This window comes from Taudactylus pleione, unplaced genomic scaffold, assembly GCF_031769625.1.
Source record: "Taudactylus pleione unplaced genomic scaffold, aTauple2 ptg000095l, whole genome shotgun sequence".
Taxonomy (NCBI): Eukaryota; Metazoa; Chordata; class Amphibia; order Anura; family Myobatrachidae; genus Taudactylus; species Taudactylus pleione.
In genome coordinates, this window is record NW_028284497.1 from 21,589,420 (window position 1) to 21,610,224 (window position 20,805).

Consider the following 20,805-nt stretch of genomic DNA (forward strand, 5'->3'; position numbering starts at 1 on the left):
TTTGAATAGCCACCCCTTGTTTTAGAACGAACTACCGCAAATAGCGAGTGGCTCTGAATGAGGGCCATAGTTAGTTAGTGTCCTTCAAACTGCCGTTGTTCCTACTGTCCACTTAACCATATGAGATATGTTGTGGAAAAGCAGAACTGAGCAGCAAATGCAACATTTCAGACCTAAGGTTTAAGTATTATGTTGTGCGGCTGTGCCATGCCTGCTTGCTGGGAGTTGATTTTTTTCATCCCAGAAGGGGACCAGGAAGCGTGCTTTCCAAAAATAAATAGACAATTTACTTAAATAATCCTTTGCAAACCTTCCTTTCTTCTTTTCTGTAACAGAATTTTCTGACCTGTACAGGGACATAAAAAAAAACAGAGTTAGTTAGTGGCCTTCAAATTGCCATTGTTCCCACTGTCCACTTCTCTTAGATATGTGAATGTTAGATACTTAGAATATAGAAGGCCAAAAATTGTGTGGACCACACATGGCTGATTGATCAACCATGGCAACTGGATTAGTGTCATAAGGAAGAGGACGCTGCAAACTGGGTGTCATGTTATGATGAGTTGGCCATATGGGGTATGTTGCTGTTAAGGGATCAGGCTGGTTATCAGTGGACACATTATTATTATAGTTGTTGTTATTCTGGGTTGCCATCTCCTGAAGGGTGTTTACCAACAGAAAGAGACTATCTACCTATCAGCTCAGGCATAGACAGTTCCTGAGGAATAGAGCTCTGTTCTCTGGACAGAAGCCAAATAGGTGGCAGCCCCTGTTCCAAGTCCAACATCTGAAGCTCTTATCTCTCCACATCATCTATGATAGAAGAAAAAAAAATGTCATTGGGGACATCTAGCTCCTCTTTCTGTACCCTGCTTACCCTTTTTGGACAGAAAGTCCAGGATGGATGGTTTGGAAGAAGAAGGCCTAGTAACAGATGGGGATGGTCATTATCAAGACCTGGTCCCCCCAGTGGGTGTAGTCTGGGAGGTATTGGTTGGCATGCAGGCAGCGGAATAACAAAGGCCTCCATGTTGTCCGTGCTTACTATTCTGTATTTCAGTTTGCGATTTAGGTAGGAATAAAGTGGGCTACAGAACACAGTGACAGAATCACTGGATGTCTTAGTGCATTCAGGCCAAATACGATCCATGAATTCCCAGACAGATTCCGGACAGATGAATCCTTTGCTTGTAATAATCTTTGGCTATATATAACACCCAACTTTGCCAGGAATTAACAGACACTTTGAAGGCTGTAACTTTGAACTGCTTTATAGAAAACATGTGAATGAAACCTTTCCACACTGCAGAACATGATGGAGAAATCCCTTGAAGTTCAGCACCTAGAGCATCTTTTTTCATGTTCTCTGAGGCTGTAGTCTTCCATTGTGACTTTTTAATTGTAATTTCAATGTTGTCCACTGGCTGAGATCCATCTCATCTGAGGGTTGTGTTTTCCCCATGCAAATGAGACAATTCACATCCAGAAGGTGACTCGTATGTTTAGCCGTGGTGTCAGTCTCTCTTTTGGCTGAATTAGGCTTTAGTTTTTTTTTTTTACAAATATAGGCTTTAGTTTTTTAGAGCATATAACTTTATAAGCTGTTAGGATAACATTTCTGCTATGTTTAAGATAAAAAAAAAACTTTTTGTAACCCAATAAAAAGTTTTCATTGCAATATTCATGCAGCCCCTTGACAGACATACCGATGACAGGTGTGGCTGACACGCACACCTAAAAAATTGTTTATTTATTATTTTGGGCAACAGCCCCTCGACAGACAGGAGCACAGCACCCCTGCACAGCTATGCCGATGACAGTGACAGCCAGGTGTAAAATTGATCATAAATTAATTTAAAAACAATTCATTGGATGCAGCCCCTGGCTGTTAAATTGATCATAAATTAATTTAAAAACAATTAATTGGGTGCAGCCCTTGGCTGTTAAATTGATCATAAATTAATTTAAAAACAATTCATTGGGTGCAGCCCCTGGCTGTTAAATTGATCATAAAAATAAATCATTGGTTCCTAAACCAACCATAACATTAATTTAAAATGTCAGGCAGCAATGCCCCAACCAGCACATAATGGAAAGGAAAAAGGTGCAAGATGGGCTAGTCTTTGGGCCCTCCCACCCACCCTTATGTTGTATACGAAACAGGACAGTTTAACAAACCAATCATTTCAGCAACAAGGACTGCCAATTGTGGCTGAAATGATTGGTTTGTTTGGACCCCCATAAAACAAGCTACCAATGTGCTTTGGACATGGAAAAGAAAATAATCCCATACACAAACTGGCTTTACATTACAAGTTGTCATCATCCTCATCCTAGTCATCCCCATCAGTGTGTACATCCTCTTCTTCACACAATATTAATTCATCCCTGCTGAAAAGTCTGCTGAGGGGAATGACCTGACTCAAGCTGGCAGTGTCTGAACTAACTTCATGTGTGGCAAGTTCAAAGGGTTTGAGAACCTTGCACAACATGGAAATTATTCTCCACTGCGCTTGAGTAAGATGCATTCCCCCTCCACGGCCTATGTCATAGTCCGCTGTATAGGCCTGGATGGCCTTTTGCTGTTCCTCCATCCGCTGAAGCATATAGAGGGTAGAATTCCACCGAGTTACTACCTCTTGCTTCAGCTGATGGAAGGGCAAATTTAACTGTACCTGCTGGTCATGCAATCTTCTACAAGCGGTCGCCGAATGTCTAAAATGTCCGGACATTTTGCATGCCACCAAGAGCATCTCCTGCACGCCCCTGTCATTTTTAAAAAAATGTTGCACCACCAAATTAATTGTGTGAGCAAAACATGGGACGTGTTGGAATTTGCCCAGATGTAATGCTCTCACAATATTGGTGGCATTGTCCGAAATCACAAATCCTGAGTAGAGTCCAAGTGGGGTAAGCCAATTAGCAATGATTTCCCTGAGTTTTTCTAAGAGGGTCTCAGCGGTATGCCTCTTATTGAAACTAGTTATACAAAGAGTAGCCTGCCTCTGTATCAGCTGTATTTTGGTTGCTGCTGTTGCTGTTGTAGGCAATACACCTACCCAGTGGGCTGTCACAGTCATGTAATCCTTAGTTTGCCCTGTCCCACTTGTCCACATATCAGTGGTCAAGTGGACAGTGGGTACAACAGCATTTCTGAGGACATTAATAAGGTTTTTGTGATGTCCTTGTACAGATTTGGATTTGCTCTTCTAGTGAAGTGGAATCTAGAAGGTATCTGGTAGCGAGGACACAAGACCTGAATTAACTGTTGAAAACCCACTTCAGTAATGGCGGATACTGGACGCACATCTAATACCAGCATAGCTGTTATGGCATCAGTAATCCACTGTGCAACTGTGTGATTGCTGTCATACTTGTTTGCCCTGGCAAATGATTGTTTAACAGTTAATTGCTTTTTGGAGGATACACTACAAGTAGTCTTCCTCCTGGTCCCCTTCTGGGATGAAGATCCACTGACAGCAACAGCAGCAGCAACAGGCGTAGTCATCAAGGATCCTTCTGAGGAATCACGGATAGGAGAGGAGTCAATCATGCTTGGAATACCAACATTGGATGCAGCAGGACTACTCCCGATGACGAATGAGGATGTTGATGATGCAGGTGTTGGTGTTGGAGATCGAAGGCGCTTCGATCTCACAGAGAGGGAGTAGGTAGGTGACACTGGACTTGTTACGTTTTGAGTTTTGGAACTTGGCAACGTACACTTTGATATTTGATGAATGCACTCCAAGTGACGTAACAAGGAGGAGGTTCCTAGGTGGTTTAGGTCCCTCCCTCTACTCAATTTTGCATGGCAATGGGCACATATGGTTTGACAACTGTTGTCCTGATCGGGATGGAAATAATTCTACAAGTGAGAAGTAGATTTTTATGTCTTTTGTCCCGGCATGACAACAATGGGCTTTGGCTTTTTTAAACCATGGGCAACAGTTGTTGCCTTACTTACACAAAGGACATCCTCAGCATCAACATCCTCATCACCAACACCAACATCTTCATCATCAACATCATCATCATCCTTAGCGCCTTCATCCACCAAAATATCCTCCTCCTACATGTGCAATTCCACAGGAGCATCCTCAATGACTACATGTGCAAGATGTTGAATGCCCTTCCCCACATTTACAGAGGGCACATAAAAGTTGGAACTTGGAGGATCCTCCAGGACACTAGTATTTAGGTTGGGCTCACACATGGCAACCGCGGACACACTTGCACTCTCCTCGGGGATTTGTGATTTCGATTTCTCAGGGCACACAGTTGGTTTTTCTGGGGCTGTTTTAACAACTTTCACATTTTAAATTGGACCACCACCACTACTACTACAAGCAGAAGGGCTATCAGAATCAGCAGTCTTCTTCATAAAGTAAGAAGGCCAAGGCCTTATCCTTTCCTTTCCACTTCGTCTAGTGAATGGCATATTGCTATTTTTTTTTAATCTAAAGTCAAATATCCTTTCAACTTTTTTTCTAAATTTCAGTAAAACCTGCTTTACCATATGGATGGCGTGACTTAAGCCCTGGGGCATGGGCCTTCCTAGAGGTCGAGGAAGTTGACGGCCTTGCACTGCTGGCGGCAGCTACAACATGTGGTTCTTGGCCTTGCTCTCCTGTCAACTGACAGCCCTCCATATTTTTTCTGTAATCTAGAAGCAGTGTCACAATCATGAATAGTGTAGCCATGGTGCGGTTACAAAATTCACACATGTGCAGTCGTGCGCACACACAAAAATATTAGAAAAAATGACAAATGATGATTTATATTTTTTGTCAGCTCCAGAAGACCTTGGCCCCAGAGTAACGATTGATCATGACTGGAGTCGGGCAGCACAAGGTTGCAACTTGCATTGCTGGCTGGCTCTTGTGCGCTACTGTGGTTAAGCCTAACACCCACACACAGAAGAAAAAAATATATGACAGTGACACTTGTATTGTTTTTTTTTGATTGACCACGACTGGAGTCGCTGGATCTTGTGCACTACTGTGGTTCAGCCTAACACCCACGCACACAAACAAGAAAAAAATATGACACTTTTATTGTTTTTTTTTTTTTTGAGAATGACTGGAGTCAGGCAGCACAAGGTTGCAACTTGCGTTACTGGCTGAATCTTGTGCACTACTGCGGTTAAGCCGAAAACCCACCCACACAAACAAGAAAAAAATATGACACTTTTATTGTTTTTTTTAAGAATGACTGGAGTCAGGCAGCACAAGGTTGCAACTTGCGTTCCTGGCTGGATCTTGTGCACTACTGCGGTTAAGCCGAAAACCCACCCACACAAACAAGAAAAAATAAGACACATTTATTGTTTTTTTTTTAAGAATGACTGGAGTCAGGCAGCACAAGGTTGCAACTTGCGTTACTGGCAGGATCTTGTGCACTACTGTGGTTAAGGTGAAAACCCACCCACACAAACAAGAAAAAAATATGACACTTTTATTGGGTGTTTTTGGAGAATGACTGGAGTCAGGCAGCACAAGGTTGCAACTTGCGTTACTGGCAGGATCTTGTGCACTACTGTGGTTAAGGTGAAAACCCACCCACACAAACAAGAAAAAAATATGACACTTTTATTGGGTTTTTTTGGAGAATGACTGGAGTCAGGCAGCACAAGGTTGCAACTTGCGTTACTGGCAGGATCTTGTGCACTACTGTGGTTAAGGTGAAAACCCACCCACACAAACAAGAAAAAAATATGACACTTTTATTGGGTTTTTTTGGAGAATGACTGGAGTCAGGCAGCACAAGGTTGCAACTTGCGTTACTGGCTGGATCTTGTGCACTACTGCGGTTAAGGCGAAAACCCACCCACACAAACAAGAAAAAAATATGACACTTTTATCGTTTTTTTTTGTTTACGAATGACTGGCGTCAGGCAGCATAAGGTTGCAACTTGCGTTACTGGATGGATCTTGTGCACTACTGCAGTTAAGGCGAAAACCCACCCACACAAACAAGAAAAAATATGACACTTTTATTGTTTTTTTTTTAAGAATGACTGGAGTCAGGCAGCACAAGGTTGCAACTTGTGTTACTGGCAGGATCTTGTGCACTACTGCGGCTAAGGTGAAAACCCACCCACACAAACAAGAAAAAAATATGACACTTTTATTGTTTTTTTTTTTTAAGAACGACTGGAGTCAGGCAGCACAAGGTTGCAACTTGCGTTACTGCATTGCAGAGAGAAGGGAGCTGGCTGACGCTGGACTGCTTTTTGTTACTTTTTTCGCCAAAGTATCTGAATTTTGCAAACAGTTTTGATGGATGCGCTGTAGATGACATAACAGGGTAGAGGTTCCTAGATGGTTAGGGTCCCTACATCTAGTTACTCTGGCATGACAACCGGTACATATGGTTTGACAATTGTTCTACGGATTTGGGTAGAAATTATTCCACACATTCGAAGTGGATTTTTTGTTTTATGCCCAGGCATGACAATGGGCTTTTCCTTATCATAGGCAACAACTGTTTCCACTGGGACCTGATATACACAAACATCATCCTCATCAACAACATCCTCATCATCAGCATCCTGATCATCAACATCCTTATTAGCATCAGCTACACAAATAACCTCCTAATTCTGGCGCACTTCCACAGCAGCATTCTCAATTGTTAGCATGTTGACTTGCACATTTGCAGAGGATGCACAAGTGGTGGAAGAAGGCTACTCTTCGAGTACAGTATTGGAAAGGTCAGGCTCACACATGGCACCCCTCCAACACACTTAGACTCTCCTCAGGGATTTGTGACATTTCTGAGTGCACAGTTCGTTCCTGTGCCTTAACGATTTTCATTTTTTTAAACGTCTACAGGGAGAAGGGCTTATATCATCATAAGAGCAAGAACTACCAGTCATAAATAAAGACCAAGGCCTTAGCCTTTCCTTGCCACTTCGTGTGGTGAAAGGCATACTGCCACATTTATGTCTTTCTGCAGTTAATTTTCCCTTGATGCTTTTTTCTTTGCCACTGTAAAAGATTGGTTCTTTGTTTTTAGATGCCCTGACTCAAGCCCTGCATGTCCTTGAGCCTCGGCCTTAGTAGATGATGTAGACGGACTAGTATCATTATGACTGGTGGCACTGGCAGCAGCTCCAGCACTAGTATGTGGTTCCTGCTCTCCTCTCAACTGGTCGTTCTCCATATCTACAAATACAAATAATTTGTACCAATTTTAAATATTACTCTATGGTATCAAGGACCTACAGTGTGACTATTTTTTATGAAGAAGAAAAGAATAACACACTGCGCTGTCACTTACACTGTCACAATATGTTTTATGAATAAGAAAAAAATAACATGCTGAGCTACCACTTACAGAGTCACAAGATTTTTTGAGTAAAACACTGCGCTACTACTTACAGTGTCACAATATTTTTTTATGAATAAGAATAACACACTGTGACTATGACTTATAGTGTCACAATACGTGGATGATAAACTGCAGTCTGGCCGGCAGTGTCACCAAACAGTAATTTTTTTTTACACTGGGGTAGAACACCCCTGGACGAGGCTGCAGCCCCTTGATAAACAACACAGCACCCCTATATGGACAACAAAGCACCAGAGTGCGGAGTGCGGATGGACCACCTGCAGATTCACAAATATGTGGATGAAAAACTGCAGTCTGGCCGGCAGTGTCACCGAACAATAATATTTTTTACACTGAGGAAGAGCACCCCTGGATGAGGCAGCACCCCTGATGAACAACACAGCACCCCTTTATGGACAACAAAGCACCACCTGCAGAGTCACAAATACGTGGATGATAATTGAGGTCTGGCCGGCATTGACACCAAACAATAATAGCGTAGCTAACACACACACACACAAAAAAGACTTTTTGTGGAATTATTCTTTTTAAGTTTTCTTTTTTTTACACTGGGGAAGAGCACCCCTGGACGACACAGCACCCCTTTATGAACTGCAGCCCTAGCCCTTGATTGATAGGACAACAGTGACACAGCAGCAACCCCCACTTCATGTACTACAGCCCCAGCCCGACAACACTGCACACTTGAACAACAGTGAAGAACAGACAGAGCACGTCTGTTCTGTACACTCCCTACAGCCAGAGTGAAAATGGCGCCAATCACTGGGACCCTTATAGAATCCAAAACCCGTGAGAATCCGACAGTAGGAGGATGACATTTTGCCTCGTTTTCGGATCCGAGTCAGGCGAGAAAATTGCAATGTTCGACTCGGAATTGCAATGTTCGGATGGGTTCGGTTCTCAGAAAACCGGACATGCTCATCTCTATATTTAATATTATTGCTCCTATAAATCCAAATCCCAAACCACCAAAAACGCAGTGGCTTTGAAATCGCTGTGTAGTGAATTTACCCAGTCTCCAGGAATATGTGCAAGAAATTGTGTTTTGTGTGATATTTTTAAAATTTTTATGTTTTTGAATAGGGGTGAGCAAAATGAAGCCTATCCCGCCTACTTTTATAACATAAACAACTGTCATCATTAGTATCAGGACTTACACAGGCCTTTATTTATTTTGCATGCCTCACATGTTCACTGAAAAGCGTTAAGTGGCCCCCCAAGCTGGAATAATTGCCCACCAGTGTTCTAGAAGATAATAGCTAGAATCTCATTAGTTGCTATGGGCTACAATTCCACTTCTAAAAACCTGCACTTTAGTAAATACACCCCATAGATTTAAATTCTTGGATGTAAACCTTTTTTAAACATCTGTGTTGTGTTTATTGGCATAACTATATTTGTTATATTTGAACATCTGCACTATATATATTTATTTTCTGGGGACAATTGTGGAGGTTATGTCTACTTCACATCCTAGAAAAACCGTCTGAAATTGAAAACATAGATTTATGCTCCTTTATTTTGAGAAAGGGAAATTATCTACTGGACTGTGATTTGCTGTAGGACATATCTAAGGGAAGTTACATGTAACCACTGTAGTCTGTTTTATATAAAGATTAGCCTTATGTGTTTCCATATTTGTAGATTTATGTTATATTTTTTGATTTGGGTGCCATTTGGATTTACTTAGGCTGTATATCCAAGTGCGCCAGTACATATTCCATTCTTTTGTTTAATACTGAGGCTCAAACTGACTTGTCATTGAAAAAAAAGTAAGAAATAAAAACACAAGTAAATACTACTACAGTTGTATTTTATTGTAGAGTCAAGTACTGTATGTTTAATTTACATCAAATTTCCTCAATGGAAATATGGTATTTCAAACAAATGTCATAAAAATCCTACATATTTCTTCACTGTAAACTAATGTTCTATATAATATATTATTTGGTAGAGTACAGTAGATGTGATGCAGGATCATAAAATAATACCATATACAGGCCGGTAGAGAGCCTGTCCGGGCCCTGGTAATTTTAGGGAAGAGGACAGGTAAGAGAAAAGGGGGCAGTGGACCCAGCCCCCTCCAACAAGCCTGGACCCGGGTAATTAGTACCCACCCCCCCCTTCTCGGTGCCCCTGACAATATACAGCTACAGACTGACATAAACACCATTCATAATCAGTTAGTGAGAGGACCTTCCCAACCAACGCCAAGGTTTTTCCTGATCAATATTAGCATCTGGTACATCTGTGAATAGGGACAGATAGTAGTCATATGGTGGGTATTGAGTCATAATAGAAAATGACTCAGAAAAAAGAATTTCCTTTTTTGATGCACTCCGATGTGAACAAGCTCTCTATGTGAAACGCGCGTCCCTGAAGGGAGTAAGTTATTTGCAGCACTATATGCTTAGTAAGTTATCTGCAGCATTATATGCTTTGATTGCGAGCAGATTTTTTGTATGTATGTCTTTTTTTGTGTTGGTTTGTCCAAATAATTAAAAGTTAAGTTTTATATTGTATTGATATTTAATGTACTAATTATCAGGTAATAAGAGTGCATCAAAAAAGGAAATTCTTTTTTCTGAGTCATTTTCTATTATGACTCAATACCCACCATATAAGTACTATCCGTACTTTTCCAATGGTGCACCACCAGCAACTCTATGAGAATTATTAAGGAAGTATATCCTACTTTCATTCTTTAAAATATGCTGGTTTTTGACTATTATACTGACTATTTCTATCAATTGATACTTTAGTCTTGTGCGGTTTCAAATAATCCCCTTGTCCCCTTCCTTTTTCTTGAATTACAGATAGTAGTCAGACAGTAGTGCCCCTGTAGATAATGACAGATAGTAGTGCGCCATAGGGTGAGTGACACCAAACAAATGCAGTGTGAAGGCCTCTGGCATACACACACTGCGGAAGGCAGAGTACTGCTGCTGACTGGCCCAGCCAATAGGAGCAGTTTGTGCCAGATCTGGATCTAAAAACCCGGGTCCATCGCTTTCACAGTACAGCAAACCCGGGTACACCCTACGCAGACCCGGGAACAACCCAGGTAAATTGCAGAGTCGAGGACCCGGGATTCCCATCCCAGGTTGGTAACTTTTATACTACCACTAGACCCGGGTCGTTTCTACTGTGCTGGGAAATTACTAGGTTTTTCCAGCATGTATGAAAGGGATTTTAATAAAATGTACAGAAGTAATGCAAAGAATTTGTAGAACAAAATAACTACTACTGAGTTTGGCATGAAGCATGAGAACTGATTCTTAAATACTTTAAACATACGGATATGAGTAAATAGCACATAAATCATTTCTCAAGGATTACAAATTCAGGGCTATATTTAGTGTAAAAATAAAAAGCTGACATATGAGAAAAGTTTCTGAAGACCCTGCCCCTCAGACTGATGTAATTGTATTGTAAACAATGGCTTTTGGGTAAACTTGCAGCTTGTGCCCACATAGTATATGTTGTGTGAGAACTTGTTTTAAAGCCAAATATATGGGTTTATTTACAAAAGATTATGCTAAAAGTGCAAGTACTTAAAACTATTTAGTGAATTTCCACTACTTTTACTAGCACCTACTGTATAAACTATGTAAAAACATGTTCTGATAAAGTAACCACTTTGAGGCTTAAAACTAGAAAAGCATACAGAAATTTTACACAAATCCTTTTCACTTCAAGGATATTGTTGTCCTTGGCCGCTTTCACACCTAACAAGAAAAATTTCGGAATTTGTAGACAAAAATAAGTACAGTAGAATTGTTCATGGGATGGAGCATGTAAAATAGTGTAATCCTTCAAAATACTGTATGTAGTCATTTTAAGTTAACGCGTTTTAAAATATATCTATGTCTAAAAATTAGGTATGGCATATACATTTCAGCTGAATAATGGGTAAATCAGGTGGGAAATTGTGTATATTTTGTGCATGAAGCAGTGAACATCTACAATATTCATTGACATCACTAAGATATTTAGGGGCCTATTCATCAACACTAAAATAACGTTTTTAACAACATTTTCCTTAAATAACGTATTTTTAGTATTCATAAAGAGACTTAGCAGAGGAGATAACACTGATAGCTCCTTGCTAAGTCCCCCTGTGTTAATTTCCACACTCCCCATACATTAGTATGGGGATATGGAAATTATGGTATTCATCAAATTCCGAAAATTATGTATTTTCGGAATTTGATGGAGTTACTATTTGCCACTGTGAGGTGGAGAATTGCAGGTAACACTTACCTGTGTCAGCGTGGGCAGGTCCCCCGGCGTCTCCCTCCGGCGCTCTGGTCTCTCCTCTGGCTCCGTCTGCTATGCTGTCATGTGTTCTCCCAGCAGAACACAATAAAGTTTAGAAAAAAAAAAGAAAATGTTTTTTTTTTCTAAACAGTACTGTGTGCTGTTGAGAGACCACATGACAGCATAGCAGACGGAGCCGGAGGCTGCTGCGTGGGCAGGTAAGTGCTGGACGGGGGGAGGTGAGCGGAGGGGGGGACACAAACTTACCGCATCTGTAGGCAGTGCTGCGCATGCGCTGGTTTTACAGATGTAACAGCGCATGCGCAGCACTGCTTCCAGCTGCGATAAGTTAGAGCAGTGAGGGATAACTATCTATTTCCCGAAAAGCTGTCATCGCAAAAATGACAGCTTTTCGGAATAGATAGTTATAGGGAGGAGGAATGATGAATTCCTCCGGTAATTAGGTAGAACTCCATGCGAGTTCTAAACCTAATTACCTCCAGAGAAAGTTTAGTTATGATGAATAGGCCCCTTAATCTTTTATCAATTAAATTTCAGGTGGCTACAGTTGACATGAAATGTTTGAATATTAGTGCATGTTGCAAGGTGTTGTACAATTGCCTCCTTTTTTTTTTCTTTGTAGCACCTATTAAAAATATGTGAAAATATATTCATAGTTTGTGTGTATCTTGTCCCTGAGGAAAGTTTGGAATTAAACTGAAACTTCAGACAGTGGCCAGAGTGTCCTGGTTTTTTAAGTGAGTTCCTGGGGTGCCACCATCATCAGATCGGAGTATGCATGATAGATTATGGAGGACAACCAGGCAAGTACCCTGATGTCTATAGCAGAGTGCCAATTTACTCTCCCTGTATAGGATATAGCTTTACCGGGTGCCCACACAAAAGACATAGACAAGTCCCAATATAATGGCAGCACTCCTAGCTAATAAAGACACTGGGCCAGAGCACTCGCAAGTGGGTCGATGGTAGCTCCAGGGCTCGCAACAAAACGGGGCGGCTGTCGATGTTGATGTTGCCCCATTTTGTAGGCGGGTGGGGGGGTGGCTGCAAAAATGGAGGCGTTCCCGAAAGAACGCCTGCCATTTCTGGGGGGCCCTACTGACATCACTCGCGATGTCAGTAGTGGACTTCCTGCTCTATTAGCAGGAAGTCCACTCGGCATTGCGAGTGCTGAGACCCTACCTTAGGTTCTCCTTGCAATGCCGATGGTCGCGATAATCGCGACCATCTCCAGCCCGCTCGCACAAGCTGTGGGTGGGCACCCACAGCTTAGCGAGCGGGCAGAAAAAATAAATAAATCCCCGCCCTGATTCAGAGCGAGCGCCTCTGAATCAGGCCCACAGTCACAACGGCATAATTATGGCAACGTTTCAGTGCCTATATATGTGGCACTTTCGTCAGGTTGACTGTGTCTTTATTAGCCAGGAGTGCTGCCATTATATTGGGACATATATATATATATATATATATATATAAAAAATCAGGGGCATTTCTAGTAAGGAGGGGGCCCATGTGCAGTCTCTGTCACGGGCCCTCTCCTCTCTGTTCGGCAGCGCTCTGAGCTGTGCGCAGCCAGTGCTGGAGTTATAGACTCTGGGCACTAGAGTGTGCCCACAGTCTATACCGCATGCACAGGTCACCGTGAAAATCGCCGCAGTGGCCACTTTCACTATACTGCGCATGCGCAACCGATGGGAAAATGGCCACTGCGGCCATTTTCCCGACATTTTTACAGTGCCGGACCTTCGTGCCAACTTGGGACTCCGGAGAGGTAAGTATTTTATGGGTGCAGGGTGTGCGGTTCGGGGTCCCCCTGGACCCAGGACCTGTGCACTCCGCACACCCTGCACCCATTATAGATATATATCAGGGGCGTCTTGATGGCTTGAACATTATGTGACAATTCTGAACCTTGACAAAGGTCTCTCATGGGACCAAAACGTCGGATCTAGCCTTTCATATAACACTGGTGGTATGTAATTAAAAGGATGTTTTTTTGCAATGGTGAGTGCCCTTACAGTTTGTGATTTATATATATATATATATATATATATATATTGTGGTGACAGGGTTGGTCTCACAACTGAATTGCTCACATTCTGGTGGGATCAGCTCCCTCCAAGGGAAAGGAAAACAAGATCAGCACATTCTGCAGTTACAATAGAAGTTTGGAATTCTGGGTTTTCTGGGCTGCACAGCTCAAAGTGGAGATAGGGAACACTTTGTTTTCCAGGTCGCCCAGAGCCAGCAGGAAGTCAGCAGCACAGGAAGGGTTTAAAACTGTCACACACCTGTTGCTCATTGCTCCTGATGCCAGACAAGCTGGCCAGGTAATAGGTTAGGGGTGGTGCTTAGCATTAGGGTGCCAGGACATGGAAGGTCCACAGATATTGTAACTGCTGATGGTTAAGCACAAGGAGTGCTGGGACATTTACTTTTATGTTTGTTTGCTTGTTTTCTGTTACGTGCCTGTGTGTATCCAGGCCTATGCTCACTTATGCTAAGGTGCAGTGTTTGCTGCCATTGAAAGCCACTGCTTTACCAAGTACATGCCTGTCTAAAGTCCACATTTCTATACCCCGAGTTACATTAGGTGGCCCATACGGGGAACTGCACTGCTGTCTCGCAGCACAGTATATGACAAAGGCAGAATGTTTGGTATACGTGAGTATGGTTGGCGAACTAAGAAAACCGCAGTTATATTAAGGACACTGTGTAATTTATTGTGCAGTATAAGGAAAAGCTGTTTGTGCGTGTACTGAAAAAATGTTACTTTGTTTTTTTTACTAAGGTGCTTAAGGCATATAACAAATGATGATTAGTGTGTTCACCAGCTAGTGTTCATGTTGTCTAACTAAGTTCACCTGTTGACTGAACAAGAGCAGAGCTCACATACTTAATTAAGCAATGCATAGCTGAAAGAGAAAAAAAAACTGTTTTTTTGTGTTCTGTTTAACCCCTGCTTTGCAGAAGGGAAAAAAGCACTGTTTTCTTTTTTCTGTGAATAGCAATTGCTTTGCTAAAAGAAAGATATATTTTTATTTGTGTAAACTGGCTTGTTATCTAAAAGCGCCTACACTTGTACATACACCTCCCACTATAAAAACGGAGGACATTTTTCATACTATAGTAAATTGGCAAATATTACAATTAGTGAACCAATCAATGGGCACAGCAAATACTGCAGGGCATCTGAAGAAAATGTCTGCCTCAGATGACCCAGAGGCATATTTGTTAATATTTGAGAGGGTTGCACAGTGCTTAAATTGGCCAGCAGATACTTGGGATGATAGACTTGCTCCCTATCTCACTAGTGAGGCTCAGAAAGCCTATGCTAATTTGTTCTCTGCTGATGCAGGGAAATATGACCTAGTAAAAAGTGCCATTCTAGCTCGGTCAGGTCTCACTCCTTCTGGGAAAGCGCAGCACTTCCACGCCCTATTACCAGGGGTCCCTATTCGGAAGCTAGTTTCAGAAATTGCCAGACAGGGGTGAAGTTAAGACCGCACCGTTGCTCAGATTGTAGAGACGGTGGTCATTGACCAGTGTGTAAGAACCCTAGTGCGGAATATGCATCGCTGGGTCATACATGCTGATCCTTAGAACATAGCGGAATTAAGTACAGTATTGGAGCGGTATGAGACTGCAGGAAATATGACAAAAATGCCAGAAAATTAACCAGAGAATGAGCGACCCATTAAGATGGCAGTCCATTGGCCTGTGACCCCGACTGTCACCCCTCCTCATGGAAACACCACTGGAGATGCCAGGGTTATTTGTTATGAGTGCAGAGAGCCAGGTCATGTAAGGCAGGACTGTCTCAGAAAAATAGAGCCTATGGAGTGTGGGATTGCTAGTATGGGTGCTATGTACCTTGATTTTTGCACGATGGTACCCCTGGATTCCAGACCCCTTTTAATGTTGGTAACTGTGTTACTGAATGGCCACGAACTCTCAGCTAGCACTCAGGAATTGAGCTAACCCTGATCTCAGAGGCTTTCCTGCCCAGGCCAGTGGAAAAGGTGCCAGGGTTAGTTGAAGTACTCTGCTTTCATGGGTCCACAGAAAACTGCTCCTGGGTGCGAGTGAGCCTCATCATAAAGGGGTGCGCTTATGAGGTGGTCGCCGCAGTTGGTCCTAAGCGCCCCTTTCCTATCATATTAGGACGCAATTTCCCAGGATTTGTTGAGCGCTTAATGGAACCACAGAGACAACGCTAATGTAAAGTCTACAAAGGCCCTACCGCGGAAATGGATGAAGAGTGGAAAAGCACGGCTAGTCCTCTGTGGAAAGGGAACCTCTGTGCAATTAATGTTTGAGTAAAGAAGTCTGCAACACTTTTGCCCGGTTACGGCCAAGCAAAAATATTTCCAGAGATTTTATATTCAATCCAGAAGTTCCACTGGCAGACACCTTGTCGGCAAAACAGCGAAAAGAAGCGGAAGCCTTAGTTTGCAATAATCAGGATGTGTTTTCTTCCCTGCTAGGGTGCACTGCCTTCATGAAGCACAAGATAAATACACCTGGAGGAAGCAGCAACCATATCACATTCCTGAGGCATGGCGACAAGATGTCCGGCAGAAGTGCAGGTCCCTGTACTTCTCACTAGACCACTCCGATGTTGCCCTGGCTCTTGGAGGGATACGTTGTCCACGGAGTTGCTGGGAAAAGTACAACCCAGCATCCACAGGAAACAATGATTATTTGTCCCTGTGTCAGAGCATATCACATTCAGGGAAAATAAAGGATATACACCTGGGAATGCAGGGCCAGTTCTATAATTATGCATGGTGCGTGGCCACGTAGGGCGCCGCATAGTGAAGGGCGCCGCGGCCATGCTGATATATTACTTAATTAAACAATACATCCAGCAGCGAGGCAGACCGCGGGCAAACTGTGTCACTGTGACACAGCTGCACCGCGGTTGTAATGGGCGGCCATCCGATTGCACGTGTGGGTTGACGTGACGTCATGACGTCACGTTGCAGGCACATAGTGCTAACAGGGCTGGAGCGGGAGCGCGGTGGTGGAGAGTTGGACGCGAGCCGCGGACTGGCAGCTTTTCACAATCCCTGTCAGTGTCTACCCTGTCCTCCCCCCCACAGGGCAGGCTGATTCATAAACAGACTGCCGGCTGCTGCGATTAGAGCTCAGCTCTCTGAACGGGCAGCATGAAACCAGTGGAGGGAGGTGTTGAGGGTATTCCTCCTCCCTGTACACTTAAAGCTTCATGCAACTTACAAACAAAAATATTGTTGTTGAGCAACCCTTTCGAGTGGCCCCCCAGCAGTGACTGTTTGCAGCATCCCGGCTGAAGCTGCAGTTCTAATGGAGAAAAGTTCTGCAATAAAGAGGGAAGCTGCTGCTTCTGTGATCCAGTGTATGTACTGTGCTGTGTCATGTGTGTGTATTATGGACGGTGCATGTGTGTGATTAAATACATGTGTGTATTATGCGTCATATGTAAGCAATGTGATTATTAAATACATATTTATTACATTAAACAAATTGAGACATCAGACATCTTAAATGTCATTACTTTTAGTATGCTGCAAGATACTATGGCAAGGGAGGGAGTCAGTGGGTAAGCTGCTTGTCTGACAGCAGGAATGATCACTGTGGGAAAATACTTGATCTTTATTGTAATTGATATGTTATGTGTACAATATATCTTTAAAAGCGAGGTATACTTAAGCTGAGTACACACTATAGTAGTGTTTCCAAACCTTGGTCCTCAAGGCACACTAACAATCCTGGTTTTAGTGATATTCATGCTTGAGCACAGATGGTTAAATCAAATATAACTGAAGTACTAATTAAGACACCTGTGCTCAAGTATGGCGATCTTTAAAACCTGGACCATGGTTGGGAACCCCTGCACTAGACGATATGTCAATCGATCTGGGCACATCGGGCAATGTGTTCCTGATATGTTGCTGATGATGCTCGTTCCCACATGTCGACAGTGACATCTTATTCTGGGTACCCAGCTGATGTGTCATGTGGTGGGACTTGGCAGTGTACACTTGCTGATACTAGGAGCGATGGCGTGACAGCAGGGGCCAGGCTGCATTCCGCAGCATGGCCCTGCTGACCATATCACCCGTCGGACCTTTATGCCAGCTACACAACACATTGGCTGAGTACACATATCGTTAAGTGTGTACCCAGCATAAACTCCAGGGTTCCATGTATGAGACTTTTGAAGTCCTGTTAAGTCTCACCCTTCTATTGCTTTATTTACCTTGAATGCCAGCCAATGCCACATTAATAAAGTACAATTGCTATCAATACTAAATTTTGTGCACCATTTGGAGCTGCTTTGATTGCAGATTAATTAAAATGAGATTAATTTAGTATTAAACTAAATAGGGACATCATATGGCACTTTGTCTTTCATGTCATCAATATTATCCTGTCCAAAGTGACCTGTAAACACGGTTTGTCTTCTGTGGGATTGTTACCAGGAGCTGATTGGGCCACCGGGAGAATGGGGCACTTGCTGCTGAGTTGTACCCCTCTCTTACCAGTGCCCTGCCCCCCACACAGTGACAGCATTGCAGCCATGCTCTGGGCACTGCCAATCACTGAGCTGTGCCTGCATCCTCGCTTTAGCAGTGACAGGCAGTCTGCATTGGCTCAGTGTACTACACAAACTGACCACTCAGGCCACTGGGGTAGAGGGGACGGGCAGTGGCATGTCAGGAGGAGTGGCTGCAACACTGCTGACCTGCTCTCTCTGATATTTACTTATCCCAGTGACTGTAAAGTAAGGAGGGTGATAGAAAAGAGGAGGCACTGGAGTGCGAAGGATTGAGCAGGGTGAGGAAGAAGAGGAGGCGCTGGAGTGTGAGGGAAGGAGCAGGGTAATGAAGAAGAGGAGAGGCTGGAGTGTGAGGGAAGGAGCAGGGTAATGGATAAGAGGAGGCACTGGAGTGTAAGGGAAGGAGCAGGGTAATGGAGAAGAGGTGCTGGAGTGTAAGGGAAGGAGCAGGGTAATGGAGAAGAGGAGAGGCTGGAGTGTGAGGGAAGGAGCAGGGTAATGGAGAAGAGGAGAGGCTGGAGTGTGAGGGATGGAGCAGGGTAATGTAGAAGAGGAGAGGCTGGAGTGTGAGGGAAGGAGCATGGTAATGGAGAAGAGGAGAGGCTGGAGTGTGAGGGAAGGAGCAGGGTGATGGAGAAAAAGAGAGGCTGGAGTGTGAGGGAAGGAGCAGGGTGATGGAGAAGAGGAGAGGCTGGAGTGTGAGGGAAGGAGCAGGGTGATGGAGAAGAGGAGAGGCTGGAGTGTGAGAGAAGGAGCAGGGTGATTGGGAAGAGGAGTGGCTGGAGTGTGGGAGAAGGAACAGGGTGATGGAGAAGAGGAGAGGCTGTAGTGTGAGGGAAGGAGCAGGGGAATGGAGAAGAGCCGAGGCTGGAGTGTGAGGCAAGGAGCAGGGTGATGGAGAAGAGGAGAGGCTGGAATGTGAGGGAAGGAGCAGGGTAATGGAGAAGAGGAGAGGCTGGAGTGTGAGGGAAGGAGCAGGGTAATGGAGAAGAGAAGAGGCTGGAGTGTAAGGGAAGGAGCAGGGTGATGGAGAAGGGGCACTGGAGTGTGAGGGAAGGAGCAGGGTGATGGAGAAGAGGAGAGGCTGGAGTGCGAGGGAAGGAGCAGGGTAATGGAGAAGAGGAGAGGCTGGAGTGCGAGGGAAGGAGCAGGGTAATGGAGAAGAGGAGAGGCTGGAGTGTGAGGGAAGGAGCAGGGTGATGGAGAAGAGGAGAGGCTGAAGTGTGAGAGAAGGAGCAGGGTGATGGAGAAGACGAGAGGCTGAAGTGTGAGAGAAGGAGCAGGGTGATGGAGAAGAGGAGAGGCTGGAGTGTGAAGGAAGGAGCAGGGTGATGGAGAAGAGGAGAGGCTGGAGTGTGAGGGAAGGAGCAGGGTGATGGAGAAGAGGAGAGGCTGGAGTGCGAGGGAAGGAGCAGGGTAATGGAGAAGAGGAGAGGCTGGAGTGTGAGAGAAAGAGCAGGGTGATGGAGAAGAGGAGAGGCTGAAGTGTGAGAGAAGGGGCAGGGTAATGGAGAAGAGCAGAGGCTGAAGTGTGAGGGAATGAGCAGGGTGATGAATGAGACTTCAGCCTAGCATGCCAGGACTTGCATGTGTGCCAACCCTCCCTATTGGTGCATAGCCTGACCAATCATGGGCAACTTTGAGATGCACCCAGTGTAGTGGTACTGTAGCATTGACAGAAATCAGTGTAGAGTAGCTGGAACGGAGCAGTTACCAGCACTGTAAAGAAGTTGAAGGGCACATAGGACAGAGGGCCTGATTCAGACCTGGTCGCAAGCGCTGAGCGCTCGCAACCGGGTTGATGGTGGCCCAGAGAGCATGCGCACGATGGAGAGCATGTCACTCACCATCGACAGCACGCCCCTTTGGCGCGAGACCCATAGCGACGGCTTGGCCGTCGCTATTCGGGTCTCGCGCATGCGCGCGATGGAGCTCCCTCCATCATGCGCATACGCACTAGGGCACCATCGACCCGCTTGCCAGTGCTCGCGAGCAGGTCTGAATCAGGCCCATAGAGTGTAAGCTCCACTGGAGAAGGGACAGATGTGAATGGTCAAATATTCTCTGTAAAGCGCTGCGGAATATGTGTGCGCTATATAAATAACTGGTAATAAATAAAATAAATAAATGACGTCACACGCTATACGGAGAGCGGGGGAGGTCAGACAGGTAACCATAGTGACTACATAAACCATAAAGCATCTTACCAGAGACATACATTCTGAAGATTAATAATCATACCCAGTTACAGTGGAGCTTCTGGATAACTAAGATTCACTTGTGTGCAAAAAATATCATATACAACATAACAATCATGGAAAGACAACCCACACGTCGCTACTATCAGATATTAAACTGCATATTCATATAACCAGTACCTAATAGTACATGTACCCTTTCAACAGGCAAGCCATAATTGTAAAAAAGAGACAATAATACATTGACATAACTGGCCACTCTAACTAATCTTACTATGGGCCTGATTCAGAGCCGTTCGCTATTTGCGGTCGTTCGTTCAAAAACAAGGGGTGGCTATTCAAATGATCCGTTCGCAAATTGCAGTCTGTTTACACCTCTAAGTCTGAACGAGCGAGCAAAACATACGCTCGTTTATTTGTTAAAAA